Raw genomic sequence first — 15,560 nt, forward strand, 5'->3', positions numbered from 1 at the left:
GGATGCTAACAGATTAGAAAAATTTCAACGAAATGGTTATTGGTGATACAGAGTAAGAAATGTAGCACCATGGGCCCCACATTTGACTTAGTATCAGTGCTATGACCTAGGCTATGTTTCTTAACTTCCACTTCTTCATTTGAAATAAGGGTAGATCAATAACAATAATACCAATGATTCCTCCATAAACGAATCAATTGCTAGACTAGAGAAGAAACCGTAACAATTTAATGGTGACCAAAAACCTATTTAAAAAATAGACTAGTGACTCTAGTAGATATTTGTCAAAAAAAAAAAAAAACCATGCAGATCACCAATATGAAAAACTGCTCGACATCAATAACCATCAGGGAAATGCTAATGAAAACAACAACGATATTCTCTCCTGACCATTTTGAATGACTATTATCAAAAAGAAAAGAATCATACTGCCTAGGATACAGAGAAGGGAGATCTCACACATCGTTTGTTCTAATGTAAATAAATAAGAGTAGCTATGAAAAACAGTATGGAAATTTCTAGAAAAAAAAAAAGAACTAGAAATAGAACTTAGACCTGATCTTGCTATCCCACTACTGTTTTTGTATATTAAACAACTACTACATGTACAGTGAGGTGGCAAATATATTTGAATGTTTAACATAGCACTGCGCAAAATCGGTAAGACAGGGTCTCAACCGTAGCTTCCCTCAACGGCTTAGTGGATAAATAAAACACGTACTTACACAAAAAACAATATTACTCAGCCACGAAACTAGGATGCAGTTTTTTTTATTTGTAGTAACATGAATGGACATAGAGTACATTATGAACAATTAAATGGGTGACACATACAATGCAAATATGTTTTCATTTAAGCAAGAGTGACTTTCAAAATGTGTGTGGGGGTTGGGGTGGTAGAGACTAGCAGTTTGGTATAACGGGTTGAGCCACCTATTGTACCAGCACCCCACATGCGAGCACTGATTCAAACCATGCCTGTTCCACTTTCTATCTCCGCTCCCTGCTGATGCAACTGAGAAAACAGTGCAAGAAGACACAGGTGCTTTGCTTCCTGCCACCCACGCGAAATACCTGGATGGAGGTGAGGAATTCTCACGACAACCTGACCCTGCTCTGGCCTTTGAAGTCATGTGGGACTGAGTCAGTGATGAGCGATCTTTTTCTCTATGCCTTTAAAAAAGATAAACCTTTTAACAAAATACTATAACAAAAAGTTATGGAAATAGGAATTAAAATATAAGTCTTTTGTGGTAAAAATATTTTAGATAGTATACTTTTATCACAATATGCATTTCCATATGTAGAAGTTACAGTTCACTTCCAAGAAATTGAGAATGGAACAGTGATTCCAAGGGCAGATGTATGCGAAGTTGGGATGGAGAAACAGCGCATTGAGAAGATTTTGATTCTTCTCAACACCGAGAAATAACACACATCTGAGGCAACAGATATGCCAGCCAGTATGATTTAATCATTGCACGTTTTTTGCACATATTGAAATACTATACTGTGCCTCATGAGTACTAATATTTTCTGGTTTTGGAAAGCTATATAATGCACAGAACCAAAAACTAAAAAATATTGAACCCTTAATTTAAAGTTAATTCTTCCTGTGCCTCTTATTACAGAAATAGTAGCCATGGGGCCCTGCGCGGTAGCCTAGCAGCTAAAGTCCTTGCCTTACTAATGCCTGGATCCCATATAGGCACTGGTTCGTATCCCGGCTGCTTCACTTCCCATCCAGCTTTCTGCTGTAGCCTAGGAAAGCAATGGAGGAGGGTCCAAAGCCATGGGACCCTGCACCCATGTGAGAGACCTGGAAGAAGCTTGTGGCTCCTGGCTTCAGATGGGCTCAGCTCCGCCCACTGGATTCACATAGGGAATGAATCAGAAAACAGAAGATATTTCTCTCTTCCTCCTTTCTAAATACCTGTCTTATCAATAAATAAACAGTAATAATAAAAATTCTAGTTAATATCGTGGTTTTATTAATTTCAGTACATCCCCAATCATAATATTATGAACGTTTTATAATTACCCATGGGATATATAGGGAATTATTGATTATTATTATGGAGAATACAAAATATTGAAAATGTGATTTAAAGTCCACTTTATACCTATTTTCAAAATAGAAAAAATTGACAACCTAATGTTTATTATTAGGCTGCTTTCGGTAGAGTTAATGTTGTTTGAAGTCCTATGCCTCATAATGTTCCAGAAGTATGTATTCATATGACAATAAAGTGCAAATTGTCTTCTGCTTATGCAAAAAAAAAAGGATACATAGGGGATTTGAGAAACATTTGAAACGTAATAAACTAGTTTCTTCCTAAATTCAGATAATAAGGTGCATATGTGAATACATCAATAGTACTATAATTATCACTAGCACACAAATAATAAGGACCTCTGTGAATAAAAACATATTTAGCACTCAATGAACTTTTATTGGTAAGCTAAATATTTACAGAATTATTTTAAAGTAGGGAAATATTTTTGTGTCTGATTACAGTTGTGGAATGAAATTATTTTATATCATGATTTTTTACATTAAGTGAAACAAAAAGTAAATGGTGAAATAAAATGTTATGACTTCACAAAGTTTGGAAAGAGTGTCCCTTTGGGAATTTCAATAGAAAGGAAATATTCAGAAATTCTGGTCGAAATGATAAGCTTTCAATGAAGAAAAAGTATAAAAATGAAGTTCAAATTAATCACAAATATACAGAATAAAACTGAAAACCGATAATATTAACATAAAATATTTACTGCAATTTGGAAAAAACAATAACTAAGTTCAAGATACAGATTGATTATACTTTTTTGGAATGTACGTGTCTGCAAATTGAATTTTTAAAGATTAATTTTATTTATCTGAAAGGCAGAGCTATAGAGAAGCAGAGGGAAAGACAAATAGAGAAATTGTCCATGCACTGGTTTACTCCCCAAATGGCCAGAGTGCCTGAGGCTGTTGCTGGATCTGTCCAAACTGGAGGAAAAAAAACTTCTTTCAGAACTCCCAAGTGGGCACAGAGATCCTAGAACCTGGGCCATCCTCCACTGCTTTCCCAGGCCCATCGGCTGTATCAGAAATGGCACACACACAAACAGCCGACACAGTAGTGGTGACTCAGCCACTAAGCAACAGAGCTGGGCCCTACAAATGTAACTTCTATTTCATGTAACAAGGATGATGAATGAATGGCCCATAGGCCATGTAAGACCAGTGAAATCATTTGCCCTGGTTCTACCAGTGGCCAAAACTGGCAGGTCTCAAAAATCAATAAATCTAAAGCAAGCTCATTTTTAATTTGATAATTTCATATGCCCCATGATTGATGGTGTACTGTAAGTTCTACTATAAATGAAAGAATAGATTGGCACAGAAATTATGAATTAAAGAGTTAATAAATTTGGTAGACATATTAAATCTTTTTTAAAAAGATTCATTTAATTTTATTGCAAAGTCATATATACAGAGAGGAGGAGAGACCAAGAGGAAGATCCTCCGTCCAATGATTCACCCCAAAAAGAGACCATAACGGTCAGTGCTGTGCGATCCAAAGCCAGGAGCCAGGAACTTCCTCCAGGTCTCCCATGCAGGTGCAGGGTGCCAAGGTTTTGGGCCATCCTCTACTGCTTTCCCAGGCCACAAGCAGGGAGCTGGATGGGAAGTGGAGCTGCTGGGATTAGAAGCACCCAATGCCATGCCCAACATCTTAAATCTTAATACTGTTTTCAACATAATTTTTGTTCCATGACACATTAATAAGTGCAAATTGATCAGTGCCAGCTTGAAAACCAACAAGCCATTGATTTTTAAAATCACCATTTTAAAAACAGTTTCAATGCCTTGTATCACTCAGTCACATCCCATTTAAATGAACCTCACTTAAATATAATTGCAATTCTTAAATGGGGTCCTTACAAAGATTGTTTTCATTTTCATTAATGTTGAGTTTTCAAAAATCTTTTGCCAGCTATAACTATATGTATATAGATAAATGGATAGATAGATAGATAGATTTGAATTATAGAGATTAAAGAAATGGATCTACATTCTGAGCCACATGTTGGGTCCTACTACCTAAATGTATAGATTTGCTAAAGCATTAGAAATGGGGAATGAAGTATTCATTCATTTCAACTACTCTGTGATACCTAGGGGAGAAAACTGATTTGAGGAACCAACTGGAGAGGTAAGTGGAAACAAAATTTTATTTCTTGGTTCCTCCTTAGGTGTATATAAGTTGCGTTTTACTGAAACTAAATGGAGAGTAAAGAAAATACACTGAATGATAGCTAAATATAAAGTGTTCAGAAATGTGCAAAATTATTTGCGTATGCTTTTACCAGCTTTATTGAAGTATAATCCACAGTCCATAACGTTTCCCTTGAAAAACACACTATTCATTAGTTTTTAGTATATTCATGGGCTTATGCAACCATCAGCACTATCAAAATGTTATTAACCTGTATATCTAGAGTTATTTACCTCGGCTTTCTCTAACACTTTACCGAAGTTGTAATATGCTACAGCTTTAAGGAATCTTACAGCAACAACTCTCTGGTACTTTGGGGACTGATTGAAACCAATATTGTAAACTTTTAGTAGTGCAACCTCATCCACCCTCAGCTGCAACTTCATAACCCTTCACCTTCCAACACACTTCTAGATAAAGGAATGTGGATTTGTGAATCTTTCACTATGTGTTGCTAGCACAGTAAAAATAAAAATGTCACCTACACAGAAACATGTGTTTAAGCAACTTACAATATTTTGGCTTTAACTGTAAACAATAAATATCTTTAACATGCATGAATCAGCTTCAAATTTCTTGGAATACAGAATTAAAGGAGACTTGTTTTTTTCTGGTACAAAAGAGTTTTTAAATCCATGCATAGATTAGGTCTTCAAAAAGTTAGTGCAAATTCATATTATTATAAAGGTTATATGTATATTTCCAAAAATTTATACCCAAACAAACTGCCATTTTAATTCCACTTTCTTTACTTTTTGAAACGCTCTTGTAGGTACATTTCCACCAGCTTGGAATTGAGTGCAGACTGTACTTACATTTTAAATCATTGCTGGATCATTTCTTGTGGCACAAGCATAGAGAAAACATTTTGTCTTTTGAAGTACAAATGCCTCTTAACATTAAAGGTTTAAAAACAATTTTAGTCAGGCAGTTGCCAGTAGGAAAGAGGAACGATGACCATTATAAATCAACTCTGGGGATTTAGAAATGAGAGAGATTGTAGGACAAAAAGATTTATCATCTGCTGATGTTAAAAGGAAGAACTAGAAAAAGTTTCTTGCTTCTCTTTTATTGAAATTGAATGCATAATAGTGCTTTCTAACTATATTTCATGTACCACTCCTTGGTTCATCAAGCCTTACATTCGTCTAACCATCTACCGGGTAAGTTATCTTTTAATACATCATTATGAGTCCTGGAATTTGTACAATGCTAATAGTCTTGCTGTAGAAGCCTGTTTGAATAAAATTTTGAAAATTTTGTTGTGCAAAAGAGGAAAGGATATGGTCTGGCTTTGTGGTTTGGCAGGTTAAGCCACCACCTACTATTCTGGCACCTTCTATGAGCCCTGTTCAAATCCTGGCTGTACCACCTTCTATCCCTTTAAACGCCTGGGAGGGTTGTGGATTATTGTTGAGCTACTTGGACCCCTATACCAAATTGGAAGACCGGCATGGAATTAATGGCATCTAGTTTAGTTTGGCCCAACCCTGGAACCATTTTGGTAGTGAACCAGCAGATGGAAGATCTCTCCTCTTCCACCGAAACTCTGCATTTCAACAAAATTTTTTAAAAATATCTTTTAAAAAAAGATATACTTATTTTTCTTTGAAAGGCAACTTTTACAGAGAGAAGAGGAGAGACAGAGAGAGAAGGTCTTCCACCGATCTTTTGTTTCCTTCCCCAAAAGGCCACAATGGCAAAACCTAGGCCAGTCTAAAGCTGGGAGCAAGAAACTTCTTCCAGGTCTCTCACATTGGTGCAGTAGCCCAAGGACTTGAGTCACACTTCACTGTTTTACCAGACACAAAGCAAGATTGGAAGTGAACCAGCCAGAACAGAAGAGGTCCCCACATCGGATGCCAGCGCCTCAAAATTTTTTTTGAAAAAAGAAAAAAGATATTGTATAACAAGAAGGATAAAAACAGATAAAAATGAGAAACCATGAAATACTGTTGTTTTAAGAAATGTGTTGCTTTGGGTTGTAAATTAGTAGATTTGGTCCATTTTGCTGCCATGGTAAGTTTCAGTATGATCTGGAGTAGAAATTGCAGTAAAAACATACACCATTCCAACATGCCTTTTAATATTTGATTTAAAAAAAAAGTCTATTGTTTGCATATGGTGCTTGCTAGGCACCACCTTCAGCACTGAAAACATAAATTATGTATTGGGCAATAAATGTAATTGAAGAGTTTGCAATCTGCTTTTATAATACTTAGGTTAACTACCTTATCTGATAAGTTACATTGTTAATATGTCTCAAAAGATGAAGTAACTGAGATATAGAATGATTGTTGGCTTGTTCATTACCATACTACTAAAATGTGGCAAGGATCCAAACTGAAGTCGTAGATGGCCTGGTTCAAGGATCCATACTTCCAAACAATGTGATGTGTACAAAGTGTGTTCTACAGTAAGGACTGAATAAATAAGCAAAGCATAAGAACCTGCTTCCAGTAACAAAAGTATTTTCATGCTGGGAATTTGTATTACTCTGCTTCCTATTTCTGCTAATAAGATAACACGAAATACAAGTGACAACAGACTTTGAATTTGCACCGATATATTCTTGTGTGTTCCAAAATTATTTTTCTGTAAGTATCAATGTCAGATTGTCTGAGGAGTAAAGACAACTGACTTATTATTGTCACATTTAAGGTTGAAATAACAAGTAAAAGAACAAAAGTCATTATGTGTTTCTGGGTCATGAAAATATTGCTACGTATAATGTATTCATCAATAAAATCTGCGTTAAAAACAAATCATTGGTTAAATTTATAAATGAAACCACATTAATGATTATTGATGATAAAATATGCTTAATTTTATTTAACAAAGTGTGGAAATATCTATAAATAAATGTGGAAGTGGGAAGTCACTTTAATATGTCTTAAATGCTAATGATGAATCTATTTTTAATACAAAAACTGTATTTCTATATAGATCTTGCTTTGATTTTTCAACTCTAAATGCAACTTGAACCCTTTGAAGATCCAATTCAGTCTTACTAAAACTGAACTTTCAATTATGTAAACCTCCTAAACTTTCTTAGAAAATTTTACAATTGTGTTTGATAAGAAATCATAAACTCTCAATTTTTACAGAATGAATTTATTTCCTAACATATTTTGCACTTAGCACTTTAAACTATAAAAGTGTTACTAATTATATCTTCAACAGAGAATACAGTTCTTTTGCTACATGAGTTAAGTAATTATACAAAAACCTCATGATGTATTCTTTCTCATTAATTAAGTTTTGAAATGCCTGGTAATTAATTTTGTACCCTATAAATGTTAAGTGCCCGGCATTTACCTATCAAATTACAAAGCATATTCTCCAAAATGGAGCCCTTTATTTTTGTTTCATTTACTTTGGACTACGTCCTCTAAAACAAAAGTTCTATAGTCTCAAGGTTTAAAGACCAATTATCTGAGAGAAAAGACTTTAAATATGACCAATTTGAGAAAGGAAGTATTGGGGGAAGAGATGGAGGACATTTTTCTTGAAAAGAAAAGCTTCATATCACTTGACAAGCCATAATTATTTGTATTTTCAAATGCTGTGTATTCCAATCATATATTTCTTCCCACCCTCAGTGAGATAGGGTATCAGTTATTTCTTCTGAACCATGAACGTCCTGCATTTTAAGACACTCACCATATAATTAAGAATCCTTTCCTGATACACTTACAAATGACTTAACCTTAGCATGACAGCAAAAAAATGTAGTCAGCAAATATTCTTTTCCCTCCTATATATCTGGATGCAAATTGTTTTCAGTCTCCCATGGAGCCCTCCATCTTGTGCTGGAGGTACAACCATAAAAGGAGTGAGTAACCCAAAATGATTCCTGTGCATATAGCTACTTTTATATTTGACAACTCATTGAGCTGGAAATATTTGCTTTTTTTTTCTTTTGTCTGAGCTGTTAAAACCTTTTCTTCCTACTGCTTGAAAATTCAAAGTGTGAGTGTTCCTAAATTAGACTTCCAAAAATCTGTCTCTGTACTATTCTTAGTCAAAATGGATTTCAAATGTGTCTGAAAGATAAGAAAATGAGAGGGGGGACCTATTTACTCTGATTTCTTTTAAAAAAAATAGAAAATGGTCTTCATTGCTCTATATATAACCTAAAAATTTAAGTCATAAAAATGCTCTCTGTGGTGGTCAACACAACTAAACTGATCAGATTATGTTGAAACCAACTAGATTTGAGAAGAGCACTGAATCAAGATCTCCAATACTTGGGTTGGCATGGTAGCATAGAGGCTAAAGTCCGGGATCCCATATGGGCACGGGTTCGTGTCCTGGCAGGTCCACTTCCCATCCAGCTCCCTACTTGTGTCCTAGGAAAGCCTTGGAGGACGGCCCAAAGCCTTGGGATCTTGCACCTTTGTGGGAGACCCGGAAGAAGTTCCTGGCTATGGATTGTTGCAGCTCTGGTCATTGTGGCCACTTGGGGGTGAATCAGTGGGCAGAAAATCTTCCTCTCTGTCTCTCCTCTCCTCTCTGTGTATCCGACTTTCAAAATTAAATAATCTTTAAAAAATTTCAAATACTCAAATATGTTTTGGCAACAAAGAAAAATTAGCAATACCAGTGCAAAATAAACAACATAGTATTTGAATTAGCTTTTTGTAAGGAATTGATAGTACTTTCCAAAATTTACATTTCTCAGGGGATTTAGTTCCTTAGAGAATGAAGATGTGATTCTGTGTTTAGTAGATTGCCATTTCCTTTTTGTGATATCCTAATAATTCTATCATCACTATTTTCTCTCAAAAGTCTGTTACTAATTTTAAAGGTCTAATGAGAATTTAACCATAAAAATCTTCACTTAACGGCAGGTATTTGACCTGCTGGTTAAAATGCTACACACCATAGCATGGTGCCTGGATACAGTTACTGCTCAATTCCTGCTCCATTCCTGCTAATGAAGACTCTGGCAGACAGCAGATGAATGCTTCCTGTGGTTGAATCCCTGCTGCCCACACAAAAAGACTTGAATTGACTTCCTATCTTGTATCTCCAACCTGTCATTATAAGCATGTGGGGAGTGAACCAGCAGATGGAAGTTCTCTTACTTTCTTTTTTGCCTCTGAAATATTTTCCTTTTTTCTTCTTTGTTTTTGTTTTTTAATAAAATTTTCAATTAGAAATTGGATGTCTTGGGTCCTGCAAGGTAGCCCAGTGGCTAAAAGTAATTGCCTTGCATGTGCCAGGATTCCATTGGGGCCCTGGATCTAACCTCGGCAGCCCTGATTCCCATCCAGCTCTACTGAAATCCTCCTGCCTCAATAGATTCCTGCTTCTGCTCTCCCCTGGCCCAGCTTCTGCATCTGCCCTTCTGGAATCAGCAGCTTCTCCCAAGATGTATAATTGTCTGCCTGCCTGGATTTATTATCTCTGTTGGTTTGACTGAATATCCTGAGGTGAAGCTAGAGCTGTCATCCATCTTGCTAGCCTCTGTTTGAGAACATTGAGTTATTAAGATTTAATTTAAAGCTTATCTTTCCTGATAATCGCTAATTATTAACTTGGGAATAATGTAGCTGTCTCCTTAAGAATCCCTTCTGTAACTCAGTAAAAGAAACATTTTGAGTAGGAGAGGGTTGACAATGCATGCCCAAAACTGTGTTACATATACCACATATATTATTTGATGTCAATAAATAATTTCGAAAACAATTTGTTTTAGTATTCACTGTTTTTTACTTAAAACTTCACTATTTTGCATTAATGAGGAAGTAATATAGCAGTAATCTTGGTTAGCACAAAAGACATTTTTCTCAAGGAAAAAAAAATCATAAATTTGGTCATGACAAAAACTCACTGCAAATCACACCCAAATTTTTAAGATTCAAAATCTCAAAAGAATGGCAGTGAACAGCAGGCAAGTTTCATGCAATCAATAATAAAAACTATAAAATCAAAGTCTATGAGATGGGCAAAAACATATCCACAAAAGCAGACACTAAGTTTTTATATATTTTTAAATGTCAAATAGTTTTGTTTAAAAGTCTAATCCCTACTTACTAGCATAAGGAAGTTATGGAAAAATTCTGCTTGCTCTTTTTATATCATTACCAAAAAAATATATTAAGCCCTGTGTAAACATCATGCGACTATCAGTGCCCATAAAATGTAGTTACATGATTTAAGCATTTATCTGGAAAAAGAAAGATTAACAAAATAAAACATTTAAAATTAGGTATCTTTTAAGAAGTAAAACTAAATAGAAACAACAACAACAACAACAAAATCCTCAGACAACAGGAAATACACTTGTCTCCACTCAGCATTTAGCGCTTATCAATGGATCAGTGGAAACTTAAATAGACAACACTGTCAGCAGAATTACTCGGCAACAACTCTGAGGAGCCTACTGCTAATTATTTTCAAGTCCATTCCATTTGTTGGAGAAAATAAATATTTTAAAAAATAAAATCCTGATTTAATAAGTAGAGGATTTAAATAAATTACATGCTTCCTGTGTTCAATGAACGTTAAATGAATTTCACTACAATCCATTGCCAAGCAACTAGGATATATCCTTAGGATATTATCAACATATTTATGTTAAAATCTACAAGTTGAACAAATAGTTTACTGAGTATTTCAGCCTGGCAAGATTATAAATAGTGATTTTTCTGATTAACTCTTCCAATCATCTATAAACACAAAGCATACCTAAAACGTTGATGCTGCTCTTTCAAAGGAAACCTATGCGATAGATATGTTTGTCAAATGATGCTTGAGTCATTTAAACACGGGTTAAAATTTTATATCAGAATTATATATAATTGGATTTTCATGTGATTTTGTAATTTTGATTGACACCTTACTGTTTCTGTGAAGATTTTTTTTCCATACAGTGAACTTTCACTTATGAATTCTAGCAGCTGAGGGATTATCTTTCTGCATATATTCATTGTTATTTTCCTAACTCCAGATTTTAGCTCCATCTCCATGGACCAATGGTCCATGAAAGTTTGAAAGGCAAGGATCATCTAGTATTTTGGTGAAAGACAGAGACAATATCAATGTAGTTGTTTCTTTTTTTAAATGTTCATTCTGAAAGATGGGCTTGGAAATATTTAAGAAGTGACAGATCTTGTGGGTAACTACCCTGAGAAACTGCTAGAGATTTTTTATGCTCTCAAATATGTTAATGAATAAATGTAAGCTAATCCTTCACATTTTACACGCATAAGCAGAGAAAAGAATGATAACTACTATTTGTAGAAATTGTGATGCAACCTTAAGCACACTGAAGCCTAAAAAGATGAAAGACGTTGAAGGAATCATTCTAATATGTAAGTGCTGCTGCGTTCCAATGCTGATATGCTAAAAATGTAATATTTAATTTCTAAAAATATCCCATATTCCTTTCAAGTTAGTATAAGCAAATGAAAACGATCTGTACATGTATACATAATTTAACATATACTAAAATACAAATATCTGTTTCAGAAAGAATGGCAAGATATCTTTTCTCAGTAATATTATAAAAATACCTTGCGTTTGGAAAACACATAATTAGTTGCAGGTTATTTAAAATAGCGTAATAAGATGGACATCAATGAAGCCTGCTCTTAAAAATGATCTCCCCACTCTAATCGGACGTCCACATGTGTGTACATTCTTAAATTATATAGACAATATTAAAAATAAAATACAATAATTTTGGGTGGGAGTTTGGGGGGAATTCCAGTCTACACGAAATTGTACCACAAAATTCAAAAATTCAAAATAAAAATATAACAAAAAATAAAATAAATACAATAATTTTTAAAATGATTAACAACTTTACACCTTCCTAAACTACAGTTTTCACCAAATGAGTTATTTTCATGATTTTGAAAAAGGAAATGCACATTCTCAAAGTATAAGACTTAATCCAGGTCCTGATACTTGATTTATAGAAATCTTCAGAAATATTTGCTTATTTAGCTCAGATGAATTTTGCAATGACATTCATGGATGTATTTAGCCAAATAAATATGTCTAGCTGATAACTTACTCAAGCAAAATGTTTCTGATTGTACAGTAAAGAATGTGATGTATCTTCCATAACATATTTTAATTCAATAACTTAATATTTTAGGTATGATATTCTATTTATAGTGTTTCTCAATTTTGACAATTAAGTTTTCTAGTTATTTACTGTTTTATTTATATAAAAGGAACAAATTTCGTACATACAGTTTTAAGAACATAGCAATATTTCCACTTTATCTTTCCTCCATCCTTCCTCTCCTTTCCTTTCACCTTCTCTCCTTTTGTCTTTCCCGTTTTTGGACAGTCACATAGTTTCAATTTTCTTTATAATCACAAAATTAACTTTCCAATAAATGAAGAGTTCAACAAGTACTAAATAGTAAAACCACTGTTCCTCAAGAGTGTTGACAAGAGTTGAAAACACTAATCAAATCTCAAAATGTCAATTCCCTCATTTATATTAATTTGTTGGTACCTCATACGTTAGTTACGACAAATTAAGGAAAACACGCTATTAAACTTTGGGGCATTAGATTGGCTCATCTCTGGTCTTTGCGGCCACTTGGGGAGTGAACCAGCGGATGGAAAATCTTTCTGTCTCTCCTTCTCTCTGTAACTGCTTTCCTAATAAAAAGCATATCTAAAAAAATGAGGAAGAAGACCAATTTTAAGCAGTAATAATAGTTAAATGGTTCTCATCCTTTTGCAAATGAAAATGATACATATGCTGTGTTAAAATCATTAGACAAAATAGTGCCTAAATTACTACTCCTTTTCTGATCATATTATCTAGATATGTTACCCTACATTTTTCTCGTTTAATGGGAAAATTTTTAGAAAATTGCAAATATCCTCGAATCTATGTATAAACAATTTATGCCATAATGGTTTGCACTGGATTGATGAGGAAAATCAAGAACAAAACATATATATTAACCTACTTTTCAGAAGGTTTTTTTTTCTAGGTTTATAAGAATTGTTTTCTGAAAGATATCATTTATATTTTGTTGAAAGGAAGATGGCCAAATTAATGCTAAGTGGTATCCTTTTTTCATTGTGATACTTATTAAAATTTAATGAACAACAAATAACGTAATTAGAAATTTCTAAAATATGTAAAATACTTTGCAACATTTTTTTGTGTGTGAATGGTGAACTTCTGGAATTATTGAACTGGGGGAAATTTATCCAATTCACAAAATGTACTGATGTTTGGTAAAATTGCTCCCCTGCAAGGACACATGATTAAAGTGTAAAACACAATAGTTATTATTTAGGAAGATAGCTTTCCTAATATTAAATTAGGATTAAAATAAAATTAAAATCTACTCATTATTCTCTTTGTCTTATTAGCAAGATTTTTCAAAATCAAATAGCATTCCAGTTTGAAATGAAAAAACAAGTAAGACTTCTCTTTATTTGTCATGATTTTAAAATGTCAAAAATTTTGGTTAATCAAATGTTTATCAAGTAACATTTTTGAAAATCAAAACTGTTTCTCTTTATTTCCAGAAATATCTCCCCCATTTCACTGCACAGAGGAATCATTAAATAGCATATGCTAAATGAACGACTTATCTCTCCTAGAATTGATTTTATAACCCAAATGAAGTAAATATGGTAATCTTGAATATAGTGGATTTTGATAAATTATGACAAAAGAGTAGCAATGACTGGCAGTTTCACAAATGCATATCTATTTTAAGTGCCTGATTTCCTCCATCTTCAATGATATTATGTATGTTAGATGCTAACTAGACATAAGGAGAAATGTTAATGACAGTTGATTGTCCAAGTCAAATGGAAACTGCCTGCAGTTTCTATTAAGCTGGAATGGCAAATAAGCTTATACTAATGGAATGGGGAGGTGGGAAATACGATCACATTAAATAATGCCAATTATGTACATTAAATTATCAGTTGGAAGGGTGATAACAGGCTATTGGACTTTGAATATAATCTTTAAGCACTATGTAATTGGTAAACTTGCTCTCATAAGAACCGGATTCACTGAAGTCTCCTTCAATCAGCAGTTGTCTCTATCTTTTCCTGTAGTAGATGCACATTTTGCCAACAAACTAAACCTGGTTCTCCAAGTACACTGCTACTCCCAGGGACTATAAGAAGCAGTTTTGGAAGCTACATTATTCTTTCAAAAACCAAGGCAGTGATATTCAATGGTACCCTTCTGCCTCACCAAAAATACAAGGAAGTGTCAAAATCAACAGTGTGTTCAGGTTGTTCACAATGGCTCATTAGTTCTCCATTCCAAACTTGCATAATTTGTTGTTTAAGCAAGGAAAGGTCAAAAGTAGAGCCAAGACAGCTGGCTGATGCTACTACTATTATTCCTACACTTCTCATGAGCTTGGTTCCAGTATTTACAATTCTTAAAGCCAAAGGAAATACTCAGAAGGCAACCAAATTGAAAGTAATTCATGAGTACTTCAGCTTCAGTATCTTAGAATGGAAACATGATAATAAATTACAATCACAATTCACATAGAAAAGCAAAAGAGGCTAGACCAAAAGAGAAAGTAGAAGAGATGAAATAGAATTGGACTTAACGTCTATCAACTTGAGAGAAGATATTGTAGCCCATTGTAAGCAACTTCTGTGTTGCTCTAAATGAGAAATAGAGCCATCAGATTGAACACGGGAATTAGTTGCTTCTTTTTAATAGAAACTCTCTGGCTGTTATATTGACAGTAGAGTGTACAAAAGCAAGTATGCCATTTAGGAGAGAATTATAGAAACTGCTGAAATAATCTAGGTGAAAGTAAAGGTCACTCTCACCAGGGTAGAATTAGGGAAGGTGATAAGAAATGATGGGTTAATAAACTCTAGATCTGACTTCCATTCACAAGAAGCTGAAAAGACCAAGTTTTCAATTCTGTCCTAATCCTTACTGCCACTGCGTTACAGAATATGAAGCATGCTATGTTACCTACAAATAGAGAAGTTTCAGCTAATTGTCAGAAATGTTCCTCACCATATGAGTTTTAAATAGATTTTAGCTTTGACTTTTAATTAGTTAATTGGTTTTGATAACACTGTGTGTACAGGGAGCACTACTCTAGCTACTGTGAGATAATTAAATAATAATACTTAGGAAATATTGAAATTAGACTGGATGGGTAAGGTTAGATGTCAGGAAAGCTGTTATAACAACTCATGATGAATTTAATAAATATGAGGCAGCGCATTCAGACTCATCTGTGACAAACTGAAAGGGAGAAAATAAAGCCAAATTTGAAAAGCATGTGAGGTTGGGTGTTTTTTTTT

At 34.0% G+C, this 15,560-nt stretch overlaps 1 protein-coding gene across 5 annotated transcripts in view; it reads right to left on the reverse strand.

The window, feature by feature from the left end:
* Window positions 1-15,560, reverse strand: part of PCDH11X (protocadherin 11 X-linked) — a 606,423-nt gene that overhangs the window by 463,540 nt on the left and 127,323 nt on the right. The window lies entirely within an intron of this gene.

This window comes from Ochotona curzoniae, unplaced genomic scaffold (assembly GCF_017591425.1).
Source record: "Ochotona curzoniae isolate NIBS_2020 unplaced genomic scaffold, NIBS_Ocur_1.0 scaffold_1852, whole genome shotgun sequence".
In the NCBI taxonomy this organism is placed as follows: domain Eukaryota; kingdom Metazoa; phylum Chordata; class Mammalia; order Lagomorpha; family Ochotonidae; genus Ochotona; species Ochotona curzoniae.